The sequence below is a fragment of the Lepeophtheirus salmonis genome, chromosome 3 (genome assembly GCF_016086655.4).
Source record: "Lepeophtheirus salmonis chromosome 3, UVic_Lsal_1.4, whole genome shotgun sequence".
Taxonomy (NCBI): domain Eukaryota; kingdom Metazoa; phylum Arthropoda; class Copepoda; order Siphonostomatoida; family Caligidae; genus Lepeophtheirus; species Lepeophtheirus salmonis.
The window spans coordinates 47414060-47436574 of record NC_052133.2 but is presented as its reverse complement, the minus strand read 5'-3'; the positions used below and the strand labels follow the sequence as shown (position 1 = coordinate 47436574).

General features: G+C 31.1%; 1 long non-coding RNA gene across 10 annotated transcripts in view; it reads left to right on the top strand.

The window, feature by feature from the left end:
• The first annotated feature begins 13971 nt into the window (after nucleotides 1–13971).
• The window catches only part of LOC121115227 (uncharacterized), a 74694-nt gene continuing 66150 nt past the window's right edge, over nucleotides 13972–22515 (top strand). For 4 of the 10 annotated variants that reach the window (XR_011779451.1, XR_011779452.1, XR_011779453.1 and 1 more), the window contains exons 1-4: nucleotides 14090–14849; nucleotides 15097–15368; nucleotides 15432–15706; nucleotides 15758–16087. This is a non-coding gene — a long non-coding RNA (uncharacterized lncRNA). Of the gene's footprint in view, nucleotides 14044–14089; nucleotides 14850–15096; nucleotides 15369–15431; nucleotides 15707–15757; nucleotides 16088–22515 lie in introns of those variants that run through there. The other 6 variants (XR_011779457.1, XR_011779455.1, XR_011779449.1 and 3 more) reach the window with 5 other exon arrangements.

The following is a 22515-nucleotide window of genomic DNA, read 5'->3' as shown; positions in this document are numbered from 1 at the left end:
TTGTGCACTGTCTCATATTCTTCTGCAAACTATAATACGTAATATTTACGAAGATACATATTTATTGAATTATATATGTATCAATTAGTGTTGAGACTCGGTCCAAGTCCGAACTTTCCGTTCGTTCTTAGTGTATTTTTTCAAGAACGATTTGAACTGATATTTCGATCCATACCTTGATCTGAGACCGTTGACCAAAATTTAATCGTTTTACAATTGTATACCGAGTTTTTCGGTCTCAATCTATGGACCGATTTTCTCCCATATCCTTATCTATGAGTGACACGTATATCATTTATGCAAACAACTATAGAATCATCGAGGGTGCTGTTGTCTCGTAGATTTAACTAAGCAGCTATTGGTTGGATATTTAAATATATGTATACATCTTTCTTTAAAATTTTAATTCGTTGTAATCGCCGGCCTATCTAATAACTGGATACTCAATAGGGAAAGAAAAGGACAGTCAACCGTCAGTTGATATTTTATTTTGTATCTATGATATAATAGGAGTTGTAGTATTTATGTGGTAATCAACAGCTGAAAGACCAGCCCCTCTTTTTTTCCTTTTTATTCAATAGGTTGTGCAACTAGTTATTATATAGGTCGGTGGTTGTAATAAACATCACCTCTTAGAGCTCTTCTTGTTTATATCCTGTTAATATGTCAACTTGTGTAGAGTTCTTGAACATAACATAAGCAATCCTATCTACGACAGCTGCCTGTAAAATGCGCATTTATTCTCCTTTTTGATTCACTCAATCTTTACAATTTAACCATTTTATAATTAAAGAGCCCAATATGATTTCAATCATTAATGGACATAGCAATTTAATATTGTAATATCAAGAATCTATATAGTCAAATCTTCTAATGTCTTTATTAAGAGCATTACCATTTTAGGACACAAATTATCCAGGACTGACTCCTTTTTCTCAAATTTTAACATTTGGTAAGTCATTTAACCTTTATAAAAACTGATTAAGATAATGGATTAATATTATAACCATTCATGTCTATACAAACCTTGGTTTGGAAGTTATGATAAAAACTCCTTGTAAGATTAGAATTTAGGATCGACTTTGAAGTAATTCCTGCCTACGTTTTTAATACATACGGAGTAGGATTTGTGTTTACTTCGTTTTCAAACCTCTCTGACCTGCTCACATCTGATATAATAAAACGTCATGACAGCTTAGCTTTTCTTCTCCCAGACATTCTCCAAATCGTCAGGGTGAATGTTAATTTTCGGTTTATTTTTCTAACATAGGGTGGATATCAATATTTTCATCTGCAGTTCCCTGCTTGTTGATAATGTCAAACCCCTAGTCACATATATTTGTACTCTGATTCCTCTGTCAATATTATTTTCCAAAAATAACTTTTCATTCCTCTGCAAATGATTAAATGATTAAACTAATCTTTCAGCTTTTCCATTCGATGTTGGATGAAACGGTGGAGAAGTTATATAGTTTATCACATAATTATAATTGAACCATGGCCATTAACTGTCACAACAAATGTTGTACCCAGTATCGCAATCGTATCCGCTGTTATGTATCCCATATCCCATGTTATTCGATCTAAACCGATATTTTTTTTTATATCGGTCCAAATCGAACATTGGATTTGAGACTGAAACCCAACACTAGTATCTTTGTATGTTCATAGACAGGCAATAAATAAATTTATTAAAATATATACATACTTTTTACGCCAAATATGAATCAATGCAAAAAATAATTCACATCTATATGAAAGTAGATAAAAAGAGACAGTTGAAACAGGCTCTTTTTTTGGAACACCTGAATGTTACAGGGGCGTCCGCAGGGGGAGGGATGGAGGGGATGTAGGCTCCCCTAAATTAAGGAATTTTTACTAGAATTTTTTGACCAGGAGTAAAAAGTTTTACTCGATAAGAGGAAAAAAATGTAATATTTGAATTTTTTTTTCAAAAAAAAATTAATTTTTCGTGAATAGCTGCGGATTTTTGAAAAAAAAATTAAATATTTGAAATTAAATTTTTGAAAGTTTTCAATTTTTTTTGTATAGTAGATATTTCCCGTTCATATTAACATATGCACTTTAGCTACACAGGCTCGTTGTTAAAAATGAGTCCTCAACTCATATTTTATAGTATAGGGTTGTATAAAAAAAAGTCTTCAGAAATAAGGAATATACTTTATGGTTCTTAAAAAGGCAGTAATCTGCCTTGAGACCAGAAATTTATACTTGACACCCCTTTGAATTCGAGCATATGCGATTCTATAGGAAATTGTTTAGGGCATCCGCAGGATTATATATATATTTTTCTTCGGGTGGGGGAGTTTGGTTTTTGGATTTATTTTTGAAAAACAATACAAAAATTACATTTTTTTGAATTTTTTTTTTTTTAATTTTTTTTTTATGAATTCAAAAATACACACAGCTGTTCACAAAAAATTAAATATCTTGGAAAAAATTTCTAAAATCCACAGTTCAAAAAAATTAATTTTGTTTGGAAAAAAAATTCAAAAATACACAGTAATTCACAAAAAATTAAAGATCTTGGAAAAAAAAATTTAAATAATAAATTTCATGGAAAAAAAATTTAAATATTATATCATAATTTAATTTTGAAAAAATTTCAAAAATCCACAGTTGTTCACGAAAAATTAATTTTTTGGAAAAAAAGTTCAAAAATACATAGCTGTTCAGCAAAAATTAAATATCTTGTAAAAAAAAATTCAAATTTTAAATTTTTCGGAAAACATTTTCAAAAATCCACAGTTGTTCACAACAAATTAATTTTTTTTAAATCTATAGTTATTGACAAAGAATTAAATTTTTTGGAAAAAATATTAAAAATTAGATTAAATTTGTTGATCTTTTTTTCAAATATTTAATTTTCTAGTGAAAAGCAAAAATGCATCCCCTGTGGACGCCCCTGTTACTTGAAGTGGTGGGTGCAGTTTTTAACCTGTCTCGATGCCCAACGGTTATCTTACACAAATAAGTCGCAGTCAGTGGCAGTTATAAGGGATATAGGCCCAAGCAAGGTATATTTTTATACCTTAATAACAGTATGCAACAGGGTTTTTGAGAATGGATATAACCCACATTTATTGTTCTATAAGTCATAGAACACGAAAATAATCATTAAAGTTATGAAACGTTGTAGGTTTGCCGTTTAAAGCTTTTTTTTAAAATAAATAAATATATAGGTAGATGAAAATTAAAGGTAATAACAAAAAATTAAAAAACATTCCAGCATTGAAGAGATAAATTATTTATTAAGTTATGTTGAATACATTTCCTACAAAATGTGTCTAATTATACAAAAGTCCAGTAAAATAAAGGATCACGTTTGCAAGTAAAAAAAAAAAAATCATATTTCTTTCAATTTCTATTTAAAACTAAAGAATTTCTTTTAATTACATCTAAAAAGTTTGATTTTGATTGATATTTTCGATTTCACTTTTTATTTTCTCATAGAATATTGAATGAACAAGCCATGTAAGGTTGCAGGAAAAAAAATTGGAAATGAAATATAATTATGGCGATCATTAATATTAATCACTTTTTACAAACTTAAGAGAAATTTATTCTATTTATAAAGCTATAAAACAAAGCAAAAAGAATATCTTATAAATATCAAATAACTTATGGCTTCCATATGTGATCCTTCATTTACTGTATTTTTTCAAGATAACTGAACAAATAATTAATTTATCTTTCAAATCCTTGAATATTTTTTATCCATCGTTATTACATTAAACTTTCATCTATATAGTTATTACATTTGGAAATATGTCTCAGAATCGAAATTTCAACATAAAACGTGATTTAAAAAAAAGGTTTTAAAGGACAAACCAACTGTGATTGAACATTTTAAAGATTCAATCGCATATTTTAGGCCTTAGATAACAATAATGAAGGTGAATTTTAGACGGTCTGCTTTCCAAGACCTAAATTTTGTTGAATAGCTAAAGAGGGGATGGGATGTGTGTAAAGAAAAAAAATTTAATATAGGGATTAGAAAATGAAAAACAGTTGATGCGTGTGCTCTTTTTTCTTTTTTAATAATGAATGGTCTGTTAACATCTCCCTCTAAAAGAAGAATTCTCAACCATCCTTGATTTAAAAATATTTAATGAAATAAATATAAATACAATTATAATATTTCCCTTGCGGTAATGTTATTTTAAATGTAAAAGGTTACCCTTTTTATATTAGTAACTTATTTTCGCCCTCAAATATTATAAAACAGGCAGCTAATATTAACAAAGATATTGATTCAGCTGTATCATATGTCTTGCTTCCTCCTTCTCCTTACAAAAAAAACAAAAAAACAAAACAAAACATCACTCTCTATACATACTGTAATGTTATAACTAGAGATGTAAATCCGGTGATTTTCTTAGCTGGCCCGTTATTTTGAAATTGGTCATCTGAAGAATGAATTTTCTTTTCCTTAGCAGTTGTCATTATTATTTAATTCCTGAGTAGTGAACATCCTTTCCTAAATAGGTTCTATTATATTCAAAACCTTATTGAACATTCGTCTGTGCTCATAAAAGACGAAGTGTAACCCAGAGGATTTGTTGCAAAGTTATAATTGTAAGTCCTTTTTAGAGTGGAATTGAAAATGGCCATAGGATTAATTCGAGTAAATGTCCATGTTTATTTCCTTTTCTCCTTCCTCCCTTGTCACAGCTGATTGTAGTGGATCTAATGAAACCTCAAGAACATGATTCTTTCTCTCCTCCAAATTGCCAGGGTTATCATGTTGATTTTCAGTTTTTCTTTTTTTAACATGCCCATTCTATACAGGATTTTTATCACTGGTTACAACTGAATTCCCCCTAAAAAAAGAACATTTGAGGAAAGTAATAATGTAAAGGGTTACAAATATTATTTTCTAAACAAATTTTTAAAAAATTCCAAAAGACTCCGAAATTAATGTCAAATTTTCAAAAAGAAAAGGGTTCCACTCACTCTAAAACCGGCCATTGACTTAGTTATTATCCTTATCCATACTCTAATTTGCATGGATTTGGCCCTGTGCAATACGTTTCTCATGGGGCTTCACAATAATCATATATATTCTTTTTTTTTTTTTTTACAAAGATACAAATATTTTAAGTGCTTTGAAATTATTAAACACAAATTTGAAGACAAATACTTTTGCATATTTACTAAGTAAAATACAAATTATGTATGATTACTATATTTTAAAAACTTATGCACCATTAGGATCATAGAGGCTTAAGCATACTTTTACTCTGTCTTTTCTCCCAAAAAAGTATCTTAAATAGGTTACAGATAAATAATAACGATAAATTAACTTCTGCATTTTTATATAATAATAAATAATTTCATGGTTTTTGATCCTTGAATTAGTTCTTCTACTTGAGTATGACCTATATTTACAATTAAGCAATTCATTTTCTTCATTGACTGTACTACATTCATCTATGGGGACTTTTGAGTATATATATTTGAATGAACTTTTCAATTGCTTTCTCATTCCTACATATTACTTATTGGGAATCAAATGTCGTGTATTTTTGGAAGAAAGCTTATAATCAAGTCAACAAATTGCTACTTTAAAAAATAAAAATAGATTTCATATTTAATGGTAGTATAGGCAGAAGCAAAGCCATAAACCAAGTAGTGTCATCAATATTTATTCAAAGTAGTGATTGTGGTGTCCAACAAAGATAATTGAGTATTAATTAATCACTATCTATACAACCTCCATGTGATCACCCTTTTAACTGACTCTGACTTCTACAAAAGAAAGATAAAGTAGCATACATCATGGAAGGACAGGAAAGAGATAAATCTACGTCATCTGTAGCATCAAAAAGCGACATCTTTTGTGAGAGAAAGAGATCAACACGACGAGGAACCTACTCAAAATCAAAGTTTTACATTAACACTTGTCCAACCATCCGGGACAGACTAATTGTTCTGTAAGACAGGTTCATACAGTCAATATGCTGTCTGAACGGACAAGTGGTCCCAATTCATGGAAACTAAATAAGATGGACCAAAACTAGTTTAAAGTTTATACATATAGTGCAATGATTTTATTGAAAAAAAAAAAAAATATAGTTAAATATAGTATTCTTTTTGATTTTGAGTTATCTTTTCTTGAAGTTTTGGGTCACCACTCGGTATCATGCAGGATCTTAGTTTATTACTTGAATTAATTTACTACACCTTTAATTATCTTTAAAACACTTGAATATTTTGCCATTGTTCTTATTTTAGGTCTAATTAAACTCTAAATAAGGCTTATTAAAATAATAAAAGATTGATTTATGATGACATCATTTAACAATGATTGTTCTATGGAACGGTTATTGCATTTTTACGGAATTTAAGATGGGATGTCATAATTTTGGGACCGATACATCCAAAGCTATAGTACTATATTCTATGGTATGACATAAAACAAAAGAAGATCCCTAAATATTTATCCTCAAGATTATTCATTACAATTCATTCTCTTCTAAATGAAATCAAAAAGTATTCAAAATGGTAATTTTTGTGTAAGCACTTAATATTTTGGTACATCTGCCAATTCTTTGATAGTGAGAAAATCCAGTAAATGTTTCTAATGATTATATTATTATTTGTTATAAAATAGTTTAGGGAATTGCTCTGAGTGTGGTTTTATGAGAAACTCAGTAATCAATCATGGAAAGTATGATGTGCTCAATCATATTTATAAATTACTATAAATATATATATTAAATATTTTTTCTTCCAAGGAATCATTATTATAATTGTTTAGAGGATGGAAAAACTTTTCTTTGGTATATAAAGGGAAACCATTTAATGGCTTTAGAACTAAAAAAATAAAACCTTAGACGAGCGCCATGATTTTTCTAGTTTGTTGTCTGAACAGTGTTTCAGTTTATTTTTCAAAGCATAAAAGTAACTCCTTGTTAGACTCAGAGGGAATTATTACACTTAGGTAAAAACAGTGATACTAATTATTGATATTTTGGGTATTTAAAAAAAAAAAAAAAAAGCGAAACATCAACATGGTAACTCTGACAATTTAGAGAAGAAGAGCAGATTAGCTCGTTTTGTTATATCAGCTGCAAACAGCTACGACGATGAAATCGAAATAAACAAGGAAATTTGCTAGAATTACTCGGATGTCGATCCTTAATTCTACTCTGAGTCCAACAGTTCTAGGAAGATTCGCCTGGAACATTTTTGCCTTTTACGTTTTTGCCTTGTACGTATTCGTCTTATGACACTTTCGCCTTCTACTGTTTTGCCATGCGATGTTTTCGCCTTGACACTTTTTTGCCTTGGATAATCATAGAGGGAGTACTAGTTCTTTTTAGTTATATATTTGTTTGAATTTTTACCGTTGTATTCCAGCTTTGAGAAATTAGAAACCAAAATAGTAAACAATCAGACAATAACAATTCTTCAAACCTTAATTAATTATATATAAATAATACACAGGTTTCAAAGCATTGGGAAGGCATCACGGAATGCTACAGCTAGGTTCCGTTGAAAAGAATCATTAGCAATAATATGCATCCATTTTTTCATCAGAATGCCATAAAGAAATAGTGATATCTCTATTTATATCAAGGGTTGTACTAGAGTTATGGATCAAGATGGGGCAATTGTTCATGAAAGTCTACATGTATTTGTGAATATGAAATATGTATATTATATATCAACATACTTCATTAACTTATCAGTTATCACAAGCATAGATTTTTCTGTGCTCGCTTCGACCCTTCACGCGTGCTTCCCTCCTGTTGTCTCGGGAGTAAATTATATTACAGTCTTGTGTGTCTATATTTTATGCCTATTATGTGATTCTATGTGACAATTAACCATCTTCCTATTACTGTGAGGATTTTGAATCCTAAAGAATGGAAGAAACCCATAGTTTCAAGAGCCTTTCGATATCAAGCATCCTTTTTAGTGGTTGATAAGGAAAATGTATACCCTTGTGGTTAGAAAAGGAAGCTCATTCCTAAGAAATGAGAAACAGCTTAGGAAAAAAAAATTCACTCTTCAGTTTGCCTGACTGAACAAAAAAAATGGGCAACCTAAAAAATACAGCAGATTTATCCGTATCGGGTGTGCTGGAGCCCCCCGCCGAAAAAAAAGGAATTTTTGCTTCTAATTAGAAATGCAGCAGAGCAAAGCAAACAAATATTGTAATTTTTTTTTGTAAAAAATTAACTTTTTCGATAATTTTCTAAACAATTTAACTTTTTAACAGTAGTTGAAGATTTTTGAAATTTTTTTCAAAAAATTTGATATTTTTATTCCAATTTTTGATTTTTTTTTTTTCAAAAAATTTAATTTTTTGTAAATAACTATTAATTTTGTAATATTTGGATTTTTTTTCCATTTTTTTTTTTTGTGAATAGCTATTTATTTTTGAAATTTTTTTCCAAAAAATTTTATTTTTGGATTTTTCTTCACAAAAATTCAGAACAAAAAAAGAGCTCACACCCCTCAAATATAATTGTACGCATGCCCCTGAATACTTAAATATTCCCTTCTCAAAAATTTCATTATTCTAAGAGTAGCTTTAGAATATTAAAAAAACATGTTCCTTGTTCAAGTTCCAAAAAGTATCTTCCGCTTTCTTTGACATTTTTTTATACACCTCCAGTTATGTCCATAAAAACTTTGTAACGATTGTTTAGAATTAATTTGAAATAACTTTGATCTTTATTTACAGAATATCTTATAGTTAATTCTATCTATTTCTTGTGTTTGTTTTTAGAAAAAGCTTTTTATATGTTACTTACTGTGAATGACCTTTTTTTGATCATGTAACTTGTATGTTCATTAATTTTGTTTTTCTTCCTAATTTATTTCTGTTTTTTTAAACTATTTCGGGACGAAGTAGGAAAAAGTTATATCAATGGATGAAATACTAATAGATCCTATAATAAACTGATAGAAGGTGCTTACTCTTTCAATTACGTATTGGGAAGTCGGTGATTATCATGAGAGTTGAGAGTTCTTAAAACATTAAAACAAAGTTGCAAAATGCGTCTGTTAGCTTGAGGAGAAATGTGGATGTTTTTGTACAGTCAAAATGTTGCTTTTAGTGATAATACAAATGACGTCACAGTATCATTTATTAACGTTTTTGCTTATGCCGCATGCAAATTTTTATTCCTATCGCAGAGTATATCTTATTTTTTTTTGTTAAAGTAGAAGGAATATATATATTTCTTCCAATAGATGGCTTTAATAATGTGTATCTCACGTTGTATAAGTGTAATCGGTTTACGTTAGATGGCGTTAGAAAGGTAAGATTTTGTACTAAAATTCTTATATGACAGTTTTGGGATTTTTGACTCAATATTGTTTGAGTGGGCGTCATAGATGGACACCAGCAAAGAGACAGCAATCCATATTTGACGATTTTTATTCCTGCCAGGCGATTAAAAATGGGAATATTGATAGTCCTGATAAAAACCAATTACGCGCTATTTTGGTTTTATTGATTCCGTTTCAGTAATGTTAATGCCCCACCATCATGTAAGCACTGTTTTGATTGCCAAGGATATAAATTTTAGCCCAAATTTTCCGATGGAAAGTGATCTTTTAAGCCCTCCCCCTCCTAAATTAATTTTTCACCTATGAATACGTCATCATTAAATAATTTTTTATGTTTAAAGCAATGGGCATATAACATTGTGGCTGGTGGGGCTGTACTCCTCCCTAAATTCAAGAATTTTTTCTTTTTACTAGAAAATTTAATACTTGCATTTTTTGTTCAAAAAATGTAATATTTGAAATTTAATTTAATTTTTCAATTTTTTTTTCAAAAAAATTTTATTTTTTGTAAATAGTTATGGATTTTTGAAATTTTTCTCCAAAAATTTAATTTGTCAATTTTTTGGAGAAAAATTTAAAATGTTTTTCCAAAAAATTTATTATTTGAAAGTTAGTTTTGAAATTTTTTGTGAACAGTTGTGGGTTTTAGAAAATTAAAAAAATAATAATATTTAATAATAACTTACACTCTTAACTTCAGAGCAAACTGTCATAGTTGTCTTCCATGAGTACATTTACTGGTTATTACTTTCTACTTAGATGTTAGGTCTTCAATAATTAAATAATAATAATATATATTTTGCAAAATAAATAGGCATGTTCACATTGCCAACTAGTAAAAGCCTCTCCCGCTTTCTAGGGTATACGTTATATCCCTCTGTGTACACGCACAAGCGATTACTTTTTACCTAGATGTCCCTTTCTCAAAAATTAAATAATAATGATAGCAACTTTGAAAAATAAAAAATTATGATCAAGTTGCGACTTTTTAATATTTTCAGTTTAGATTGATGTACTGTTTATATAACATGACTCACAACCGTCCATATTGGTTTGAGTGACCCAATTTCATATTATCTTATTTATCTGTAAATTTTAATGCATTTCTAAGGGTATGTTTTATGCACAAATATGTTATTTAGAAGACTCAAAAGAACAAAAATAAAAAATGCACTTTAGAGATAATATTAATGCTCGATTTAACATGATATTAAACCCTATATCAATGTTGTAAACACACAGCTAACAACATATGAATATTATTATATATTGTGTGCATCAGATAATACCATATCCTCATTTACTTCTCCATTAATGTATTCATGCACTGAGTGATTTGCATGATGCCTGAAGATGAAGCTCCTGCTTTTCTCATGGTTACATAGATTGTGTCACGCAACCTTGTCCCTGAAAAGAAACAGAAAAAAGGCTAACAATCTATTGGTAGTTAGTTATGGAAATATTATTCAACTAGTTGTAGTTCGATATTGCCCGGTGCATATACGACGATAAAGCCGCCTCAAGGGCACGGAAACTCCAATTTAATGCAGCAACCCGTGCGTATAGCATATTCCACAGAAGTTGAGGTATATTTCATATCAAAAATGCAATCCTCATATTGTTATAAATAAAATAAAATCCCAAAGGGAACACTTATATATGTAAAAGACTTAAAACAAACACCAGTTCCTAAAATAAAAATAAATTAAATATAAATATAAACACACCACAATGAAAATAAGATCCTCTCTTAAAGTAAAAGTCAACACACATAATGTCCTTTCACGACAGTTCACAATTACTGTCAAAATCACAAACTTCTATAATCCCCAAAAGGACCAGTGGCAATAATTCTATTAATAAATAATAAAAAAATATTTCTTGTTCCAATGCAAATCTACACTAAAACCCTTATATTTCTCCTCACGCTTTCTAGAGCATTACATCCCGTTATAAGATATACATGAGATTCTTGAATCCACTTGAAGTACAGAACAATGAACAAATGCATCTAAGTAACACGCCTAAATTACTTCCCATAACAGGGGGACCAAGAGGCCATTGACCAAACGAATTTTTGAGGGATCATTAGAAAGAAAAGTTTTATGATAATGTGGTTTCAATCAGGCCTTGGAGTCCGTGCCATTTTTGTTGGAGTCAGAAAATTTGTACCGACTTCGGTTACAAAAATTATTACCATTTATTTATACAAAACTTATTTATAATCTAAGGCTTAAATTGAGTATTAGTAAAGTCATTTTCTAAATGATTATAAATTATATGTATTAAGTACTATTAGTTTATGAAACTTATTAAGTTAACTAATTTATAAGTTTACTTCACAAATTTTAAACGTGTTCTATAGTCTATACAATCACAATTCCCAAACACTTCTAAAGTATATATTATTATATTGGGTAGAGTATAGCCACTAGCTGTGATAGTTCATTATTTAGAATTTTGAATACCCAATTTCATCAGAGAAAAATGTAAATGGAAAACGCTAGCCCGTACTTGTATTTTGCTATAATCTTACAAGGAATCTAACTCAAAATGTGATATTTTCTACTTGCAAACTGCGCCTGGCACTATATATAGGGGTAATTACATTTTATTTTCATACTATATCACTGTAGGTATGAAAAATAAAAAAATAGTTGAACACTATCTACGTTTATCTACGGTAGACAACTATTGCTATTAGTTGCATGTAGTTGTAAGTTTGAATAACTGGATCTAATCATTTGTAAATATTTTTCAATTTTCGTTGGATAGGGGATATACACCATTAACAATAACAAAATAGCATTTGCATGTCCAAAATAAAACCGAATTAATCAATAAGATAAAAAAATAAAATAACGGAGAACTTATAAATATGTAATGTAAATTTTGAAGAATATCATTGACACTTTATTATTTTTTCAATCAATACTAAAACAATTGTATTATTATATATTGATACATTTTTCATTGTTTTCAGTAAAACAACTTTTAATTATCTAGTATAGAAAACATTTAATAATTTATTTATTGGTGTTGATATCCTAGATATTTGCAAGAGTAATATTCCAATATGGTGACAAGCAATTTGGCTGTTTAGAGAAGGATTGCCGACTCAATAAGTTTGGGAATTTAAATGACATTCAGATATTTCAACATAAGTCTAAGTCTAAGAGTGATTTCTGCGTTATATACATCCAGGAAACTGAAGGACTCTTATTAATGGAATAGTTTTCTTAGAGTAGGAGACGAAGCAGAGTTGACTTTCAATAATTTCAAAGAAGGAGCTGTCTGTGGAAGATGATAACTCTCTCTGCTCCTCACTGGATATCTCAGTAGATTATTCTGTCGTTTTATGGAACTCCTTAGTTCTCATATGTAGAAGTATACGATGATTCCGTTGAAGATCTGAAGTAATTAATGTAAAAGGACAATTATTAACGAGATCAGAAGTTACTAGTCACCTTGATATGAAGAGGTACCTGCACTATGAACAATATTTCCATTTAAAGAAATGAGATCCACCGAGTATAAGACTTGTTCATTGGATCTCGCCTTAAGAGTCGAGATTCCTTGACCAGACTATTATAGAGTTATATCATCCACCGCCTTGATAAATTCTCAATTCACGTTGTTATATTAATTGTAATTTATGTTAAATTAATTATTTTAATTTTTGAGTGAAAACAGCATGTGACGTCACTCAGCTCAGCCGACAAACCTATATTATCCACTAACCTGTAAATTAAACTATATTTAAAGTATATATACTCAAATGACTCAATAGTAATTATATTGGCTATAAAACATATTATTTAAAAATAATAATGTGTGTTGGAGATGGAGTCAGGCATTTTTGTACCCACTCCGCAGTCCTGTTTTCAATATATAAGGTTATTTTCATAAAACTGCCTCCGGTTTTCCACTTTTGAATTGGCTCCCTACGCCCCTGTTGATGAGTGAGAGGGCAGGAAACAAATTATTGTTTGTTCTATGTATAGACTTTATAGAGTATTCCTTGCCTCAATCATCCCTGATGAGTGTTGATTTAGACAAGGAATTCTCTATGGGCGTAGTGTTATCTCTTCTTTGATAAATTTATATTTTGCTATACTATTTTGACTGAGTCTTCAGTCTGAATTTTGGCATTTGATCTTAATATTTGATATAGGGTTTCAAATCGCAGTCCAGACTGAAATATCTAGAAAAAATCCCTTAGCCCTTAAAATACCTACTGGATCCATATGACCATACTTTTTATTTCATTTGTTACACTACTTCCCCTATTGTTCAAGTAGTATTCCATGCAGGTGTTTGTAAGAGACTGTAGACCAGGGATCGGCAACTTATGACACGCGCAAATTAGAACATATTCATGTAGTTTATGTGTGTTTTTAACCATTATTGTTGACAATGGCACACTCATTAATTAGAAATGTTGAATTTTGCACTCCATGTTTCAACGGTTGCTTTCCCCTGCTGTAGACCCTAGTCGTTTTGTAGTTGTAATATGATTTAATGTACCTATATATACCAGCTTGTAGATCTTCTTTTAAAGATCTACGAGAGAAAATATAATCCCCTCTTCAGCAAGACTCAATCTTAGCACAGTGTTTTAATTCTCCTTACCTTTTTCAACACGCTATAATTAGTGGCAGTAGTGGGATTTGCCTCCTTCAAAAAAGAAGATCTTCAAGCTGGTATATATAAGTAAACTAAATCATATTAAAACTACAAAACGACCAGATTCCCTACAAATACCTGCATGGAATACGACTTGAACAAGCCTTTTTTTATTCATAAGCCATTCGATGGAATTTAATTAAGATTTATTCAATACTTCTCGACTTTAAAATAAAATATAAATTTTAAAAATATTTGCTACAAATCCAGGAAATTATTTTCTACAAAAAAAATTCTAATTTTTTTCTTTAAAAAAAATACTTAAACTTGGAATAAAGAAATTATTGAGTTGAATACCCTTTTTTATTAATCAAAATTGTCAAATTAGAGATTTAGAAACGAAAAAAATTAATTTAAAATGACTATTGATAACTTCCCTAGTCCAAGGTATGAAAGCGAAAAAGAACGCCTAAAAGTCGTACGTACCAGTCTCGTCACAGTAACAGAGAGGCGAGCCAATGTCAGTATGTGTTGGAAACATTTTTTTTTGAACGGATTATCGAGTAGATGCGTTGATAATGTGAGTAGTATGGAAAGAAGAAAATTCGGGTAATGTTCACTTTTCTTTCCTTCGTGGTTGTCTTGAATTCTTGTGGAATCACCTTAATTTGAGATTAATAAATAGCGAACGCATATTAATTGATCCTATTGAAAAGTATCCATTAAAAGTAATAGTCAAGGATTTCCTAAGCTATGGTCTTCAGCAGAGGCGACAACTCGACTTGATCTCACAAGCTAAGACTCGTGACTTGATTTAGACTGTCAGGCTTAATTGGATTTTAGAAGATTCTTTTCGTAAGTTTTCTCGCAATGTATTCAATTTCTCCTAAGAGGTATATATTTTTTCATAACACCCTAACACATAGGCAGAGTTTGCAGGAAGGAAGGCCCAGGGGGCTTGGGCCTTTGATCCATAATATTTAATATATCTATATGTAAATAAAAAAAATATGCCATTTTAGTACAAATTTCAAACTCTTGGGCTCCCTAGTATAAATTTCAAACTCCGCCTATGTCTATTAAGTATGATGAATTATCTATATATTGGAATTGTAAATACTAATTTATACTCTACTGAAGTCAGCAAAGATCTGGAAACTATGGTTATGAATTATATAATAATTATGGACTTAAAATGAACTCGAATGAAATCTGAGGACTCGACTCTGGATTCTGAAACTGTCTCGATGAAAATATTCAATGACTTGTGAGCAAGGATCTCACGCCTATGCTCTCTAGTAAGTTGAACATCATCGACTATTTTGGAATGAAGGAATTGTAGAAATGTTTCGTCTCTTCTAACTATGACATTTCTTCAGTTTAATGTGTTTTTGAGGTACTCGTGTATTGAGGTAATCTAGAAGTACCATATTCATCTATATAAAATGTGCTTATTTTAAAATATATTAATTTAGCTTCAACAAGAGTTAGTTGGGTATGGACTAATTCGTCTTATTGAAGAGGAGTCAAGTATCTACTTGTTACAAATTTTGTAATATATCATAGATGGATTACATAATTTATTTGAACCTATGAAAGCTCTGTAATGAAAACCTTACTAAGAAAAAGTTCTTAAATCAACCGATTACTTAATAGTTTTTAAGAAGATAATATTAATGACGAATAGAGCCATTTATGATATGTTTCCATGAGTTCACTATTTGAGGATCAAAGAGCTAATATGTATTATGTAAGCATCTAATATGTTGATTGATTAGTATTGACAATTATTATCTTTAAGTTATTTTGATGAATATTGTTGAATTAGGAGCTCAATTTGTAATTTTTTTGATCAGCCACTTCCTTGCCTATTGAATATTAAGAGTTATTGGAAGCTTCTATGGGCTGTAAATAAAATCTGCAATTGGATTTATAGTGAATTTGTATTTACTCAAATCAATGGTGGTGTAGTCCTGCTTACAAACATCCCAAAAACATCACAGTTATTTTCAATATAATGAATGTACCAATGAGAAGATTTCAATTTGGGGAAGCAATGTTGCGTGTTCGCCTTAATCTTTTAACTAATTAAGGTAAAATTAAATTTTACGAGGATTGGTACTGTTTTGTGGTAAGTACAACGTTCTTTATTTATATTTGATATGTTTCGACTTTTTTTATTATGAATATTTCAATGTTCCATGTCAAATTTGATTCAGGTTACTATTATGATCAAATAATATTTTTGTATAATACCTGTAGATAGTTCATGGGTTATTTTAAACCAATATATGTATTATGTTACATAAAGTTGACTTTTGTAAGAATAAACGTAAAAAAACAAGACAAAAATACATTCATGACAGGGATCGTAAAATTTCAAAATGCTTAGTCGCCCTTCTGCCAGGCATTGGCACCCCGAAGGGATTTACTTTTGTTTTAAATGCTCTAATACAAGTGATAACACATTTAATTTAATTGATATTTATATAACTTTTATCATCACAAAAAAAATTAGAACATTAAATGGATTTTTTGGGAAATTATAGAATGCCAATTGTTGTAGAGGGAGGAACAGTTGCATCATTAGAAATGAAAAAATTATGTTAAAGGAAGAGTTTTTTTATATTGCAACCTGAAAAGGGGTTTTTATTTCCCAAAGCTATTACCATTATTTTTATATTTTGGAAGAGAGAACAATAAGTATACGTATATATGTGTAATTTCTAGTTGGACTCTGAGTAGAATTGAGGATCGACATCGAGTAATTCCTTTCTATATCATATTAGATACAGAGTAGACTTTGTGTTTATTTCCTTCATTTCATAGCTGCTCGAAGCTAATTTAATGAAACGTCATGACATAGATAAATTAGTTTGATGCTGATCCTCAATTCTACTCCGATTCTAACACGGACCTACTCTTTTAACTCCACAACACAACAATTCTTCAGTATTTTTTACTTCTTGTTTCCTCTTCAAGAATAAAAGAATAATGATGACAGCTTCGGTAAATAAACAAATCTTTTCAGGTAGCAATCACAAAAGGAGTCGCATCTTAAAATGTCATACTTTTCTTAACCCCTAGTGCAAGGTTAATATAAAATAGTGTAGTCATGTGCCCTTTGTGATCATCACCCGGAAATGAACTGCTGCCTAATAACAAGCTAAGGTATCTGGTATATTCTTAGGTAGCCCAACTGAAAAAGTAAATTGTCTCGGAACGTCGGGCTAGTGATTTTGTAAACCCTGCACCAGTATAGGATTTTTATAATGTCCTATAAAAGTGTATCATAGTCTACTATGACCATTATAGTTTATATCTTAAATATTTTTATGCAATTATTGTATGAGGCTTGAAATCTAATGACTGACTAACCATGAAATCATAGGTAAAATTTATTGCAATTATATCACTCTGCTTGTTTGAAAGTCTTAATGTCTACTTAAAGCTTGCTTTTACCAAATGATAAATTTGTCAAATCTTGCATTCAACTTCATAAATTACATTATGTGCCATGATTTTTTGAATAAAATATTTTTTGGCAATATTCAAATAGAGGGATAGATTTACCTGCTGTATTACTTCAATTTTTTTTGTTTAGTTGGTCTAATAAATCCAAAATTGTTCAAACGATTTTCAATTAAATCATTATAAGTGTGATCAGCAGTTCAGAAAATTCTACATGTTAAATATTACTTTTTGGTTGATATGATTTCCCTTTATAAAATCTTTTATATCCAAATCCCCTATCCGATGGCCCTTTGTATCTTTTGCTCACTTCTCTTCCATGCTGGTAATGCTTTGGGAGGTTCAGTTTTCCGGGAAAATTATTTTTCCTTTGGAAGGATTTATGCCAACAGCTCCTTTCTCCCATTGAAGAGCTCCACTTGTGTTGGGTCGTCTATTTCCCTGTCATTGCCCTAAACCTTTTTTCGCCTCTCCAACATCACAAGTGATTCGATCCTCTGGCTTAATTGGAAGGCGAACCAAAGGTCTTTTTGCATCCTTTTATTGGTTGATATAGCTTGCTTAATCAAGTCTTGCTCTCGCGATGCCCCCTCATCTCTCGAATTTTCGTACAATTCCTTCAACTTCTTATAATTTTCCCTTTGGGCAGAAAAGTTTTCTTTTCTGCCCAAAAATGGCTGCATAATAATTCTTAAAAGGTTATGGAAGCCATATAACGAAGAAGAAAATTGCATTCGAGGGAAGCAAGTCCTAAACGGACCTCTGGCGAGAAAACCTCTTCCTTTATAAATGTTATTGAGTCCTCTGAGATATAATATGTTTTCTGGGGCTTCCCGGCTCTCAAGGCCATCGAAACAGGATGAAGGAGGCTGAGTGAAATGCCTCTTCCTTCCCGCTTCCATATTTGTTGCGTCTTGACGAGGGAGAGACACAAGCTTATTTATAATAGGAGAGATCCAGGATGACCGAGAGAAATGAGGAGAAGAAATGACGTGGAGGAATAAAGCTACACAGTTTATATGCTCATGTGTATTCTAACTATACTCTAATATATTTACAAAAGACGATACTATTTATAACACGTAAAACACAGTACTTATAATAGACGAAGAAGATAAAAACATGTAAGGAGATATTAAATACATAACAATATTCTTCGAATCCTCAGAGTCTTTTCTTCGGTTTGCCCTGTGAATCGTGTTATGCTTTAATGTGGTCGAGCATATCCTTTGGACAGATAAATGCTCGCCCACATTTATTGAATGGACACTCCATTCTCTTATCTTCTTTTCTCAATTCCTACCACTGATCTGACCCATTGTTAGTGAAACTTAATCCTCGAGGAGAGAGGGTCTGATCTGAGGAAGGACTCAAACCGTTCCTCCTTATCGATGATCCCGGGCTGATATTAGATTGAGTAGCAGTAGTCTGTAGTTAAAAAAACGTATTCGGTTTGTTTTCATTGTGTATAAAAAGATAAAATATATATATATATATATATATAGGTCTATAAGAAAATATCTCGCTCTAGATATTCCTTGCACGGTAGAAACGAAAAGAATGAAGATACTTGGGATTAAATAAGCCTTTAATTTTGAACGTCTGTATCTATGTCATTAATGAGTATTTTTAATATGACTAATAATTAAATATAAGAACTGTAATGGTAAACATTTATTAATAATCTTTATTAGTGTGGAGATCCTAAATCTTCATGGTGGTATTACTTCAATATAGGGATACGCAATAAGGTTTTTAGAAATTGATTACGACTAACTAAGTTTTGAAGTTGCAATGATATTAAGGTTTTCCGATATAAGTCTACAGAAGTTAAGAGGTCATATAGCACTCAACAGTTGACAAAATTTATTTATGCAGATAACAGCAAAATATAATATGTATTCCAGACAAAAATATCGAGAGAAAAGGGTGCATATTCTTTGAGAGTTAAGATTGACATCTACTTTTTCCACAAGGGATTTCTGCATTATATACATCAAGGAAACTGAAGGATTCTTAACAATGAAATATTTTTGTCAGAATAAGAGACGAAAAAAAAAGTTGACTTTGGAAGGACCAGGATTCAAGAGTTTCAACGAAGGAACTGTGCATCAGGACTGATAACTCTTTGTTTCTCATTGGGTAATTCATTGGGGAATTATTTCTTCTTGTGGAACTCTACAGTTCTAAATAACTATTTATATGTAATAATAGAATAGAATATGCATTGTAGACCAAAATATCGAGAAAAGAGAAGCACATTATCTTAACGACTCTAAAATCATCTTGCACTTGTTTTCCAATGACAAAAGAGGCTCAGTTGTAATAAAGCAATCAGGCGTGAGATTGAAGTGTCCAGGTTATTTCAGGCTTTTCTAATTCTTACGAAGTAAAGAATAGTACGAAAAACTTTCCATACAAAGCGGAAACATCATCGATGTATCCACCATTCCTGACTGTATTTGCGCACATCTCTGCTAGTCTTGGTGGCATATTGAGATGGACACACAAAAGATTTGCGACTAGCTTTGTATCCATCACATTCCTGATGAAATACGCGTCATCGACTGACTGTATTAAATTCACACATAATTGTGAACGTGCGTAATACACGCGGAATAATTGATGTGCTTCAACTCTTGCTCCCTTTCCAAACCAAAGATGATTAATCCTATCGAAATACGTTTTGTCATAGCTGATCTCCTTCTCCACTGCAAACATGGATTTGAATTGCACTGTGCTATTTTCCCAGTTAATGTCTATCACATCATAGAAAAGTCCAACTTATAAATAGAATTGATGTAAATGTGATAGAGATGTGTGATTTCTGCGTTATATACATCAAGGACTCTGAAGGACTCTTATAAATGGAATAGTTTTCTTATGGAGACGAAGCAGAATTGATTTTCAAGAATTTCAAAGAAGGAGGTGTGGATGGAGGATGACAACTCTCTCTGTTCCTCATTATTTTTATGGAACTCCTTAGTTCTTATATGTAGAAGTATACGATGATTCCGTAGAAGATCTAGAGGAATTTATGTATAAGGACAACGATTAGCGAGATCCGAAGTCACTATCACAGACCATGACATGATGAAGGACTTGCACAATCAACGATCCTTCCATTAAAGGTAACGAGATCCACCGAGTGAAGCAGTTGTTTATGGGATCTCGCCTTAAAAGTCAAGATCCCTTGAAGAGAGTATCAGAAAACGTGTGAATGGGATATTCCTAGGAACGCAAAGGATCGATGGATGCGGATCCATATATCCGATTACTCCGGAGGAGAGATCCATCCAAATGACAATGAATGAAATGTCTTTCCACGCAGTTCGCTCACTTCTCTCACCTCCCTCCTTCTGCTGTAAGTCCCCCTTTATATAGTCTCAGGGCAAAAGAGTCACAAGGTGAAACGTCACTAGAACTAAATAAACTAATATCACGATGACTTCGAACTAGTTCTTGTATTTAAATAATCTGCTATCAGCATATACACCAAAAACGGACTATATCGAGACAGCAAAAATATAGAGACAAAACCGTCTCTATATAGTCCGCTGTCTCCATAAAGTCTGCGAAACATTCATCTTTGTCCTAATGATAACAAAAACACATATTCAACTTTTTAGTAACATTTTTTCTATTTTTTCGATTAATTTGTTTGTTTTATATACTAATATACCTATTTTTTACCTATAATGTTTCTGTGTCCAGCCTTCAACATTGATAATTTCCAGTTTAACACTGTTTTTTGTCAAAAGTTCCTATGAATTCCCGATAATAGCAATGGAATATTACGAATTATTTTTCAATTGAATTTCTGGGAAAATAATTATTTTTTGGATAAAGCAAATAAATTGGGTATCAAACATTTGTTGCAATATTAAGGGGAGGGGGGGGGGAATTTCTTTTTAATTTATTGAATGAGAGATACAATAATTTTTTTTTGTATTGTGAAAATAATAATTACAAAAGCTTATCTATGATATTGTCTCTGCAGATAAATCAACGTATCCTGTTTGTGGGATTGGGATTTGATTACCCTATTAACAAAGGTTTCTTTGTGTATTTATCCTTTATTTCAATGTTGTTCTAATTTATACAGAGTGCGACCTCAATTTAACAACCAACACGATTAAAAAAAAAGGATTTTCTCTTAAACTAACAATACGATTTTAATAAAAACCAATGCCCAATGAAAGATGAATATTTTTTGATAAATTATTATTCAATTTAATTGCCTTTGGCGTCAATAACAGTCTCGACTCGACCTCGGAAACGGGGCCAGGACTTGATGGTATTCTCATTTGGCATATTACAGAATTCCTCCTGGACCCTGGACATCCGTTCGGATTTTGTGTTGTAGGGGGATCTGTTGGTGTGTTGCTCAATTGCAACTTATATAAATAAGTCTATGGGGGTTGAGGTCCGGTGAGCTTCTAGGGCAAACACTGGTTCAATCAAAGTAAAAAAATAACAAAAACCAAACAAGGACACTGCCTTTTCAACGGTTGTGGAATAAATACTTCGTTGAACGATGCCATTTTTTTTAAAATGATGCTGAACATCTCTGGCTAGCCGCCAAAACAACAAACCTGCGCATGTACAGCTGTCATAGGCGCTCTAAGTTTATTTTTTAACAACGGTCGCGCGCTCTACATATCATAGAGAAATAAATACATAGACGACCAAGGGATTTCTATTGACAGTTCGGTTTAAAAACTGTATTATATTAAAATATTCAGTCTCCAGCAAGCAGTCTGCATCTGAACCTTAACAATGGCAAAGGACATAAAGTAAGATACAATAATACATTGAGATATGAGTAACACAACGTACGAGTTTTTTTAAAGGATACGAGCTGTTCGAGAGTTGACGACGGCACGCGAGAGCCACTTTATGTTTTAATTTTTTAGTTCTTTCTTTTGGTGGTAAATTGTCTTCACTTACAAACTCCGGTCAAGGAACAAATTAAACTCATACTTCAAGGTATTACTGAATATTATCATATCTTTGAGTGTATGTACTATTTTATGTACAGAAATGGTCACTAAGGTGCCCTCTATCCAATCCAAGCCAAGCAGAGAA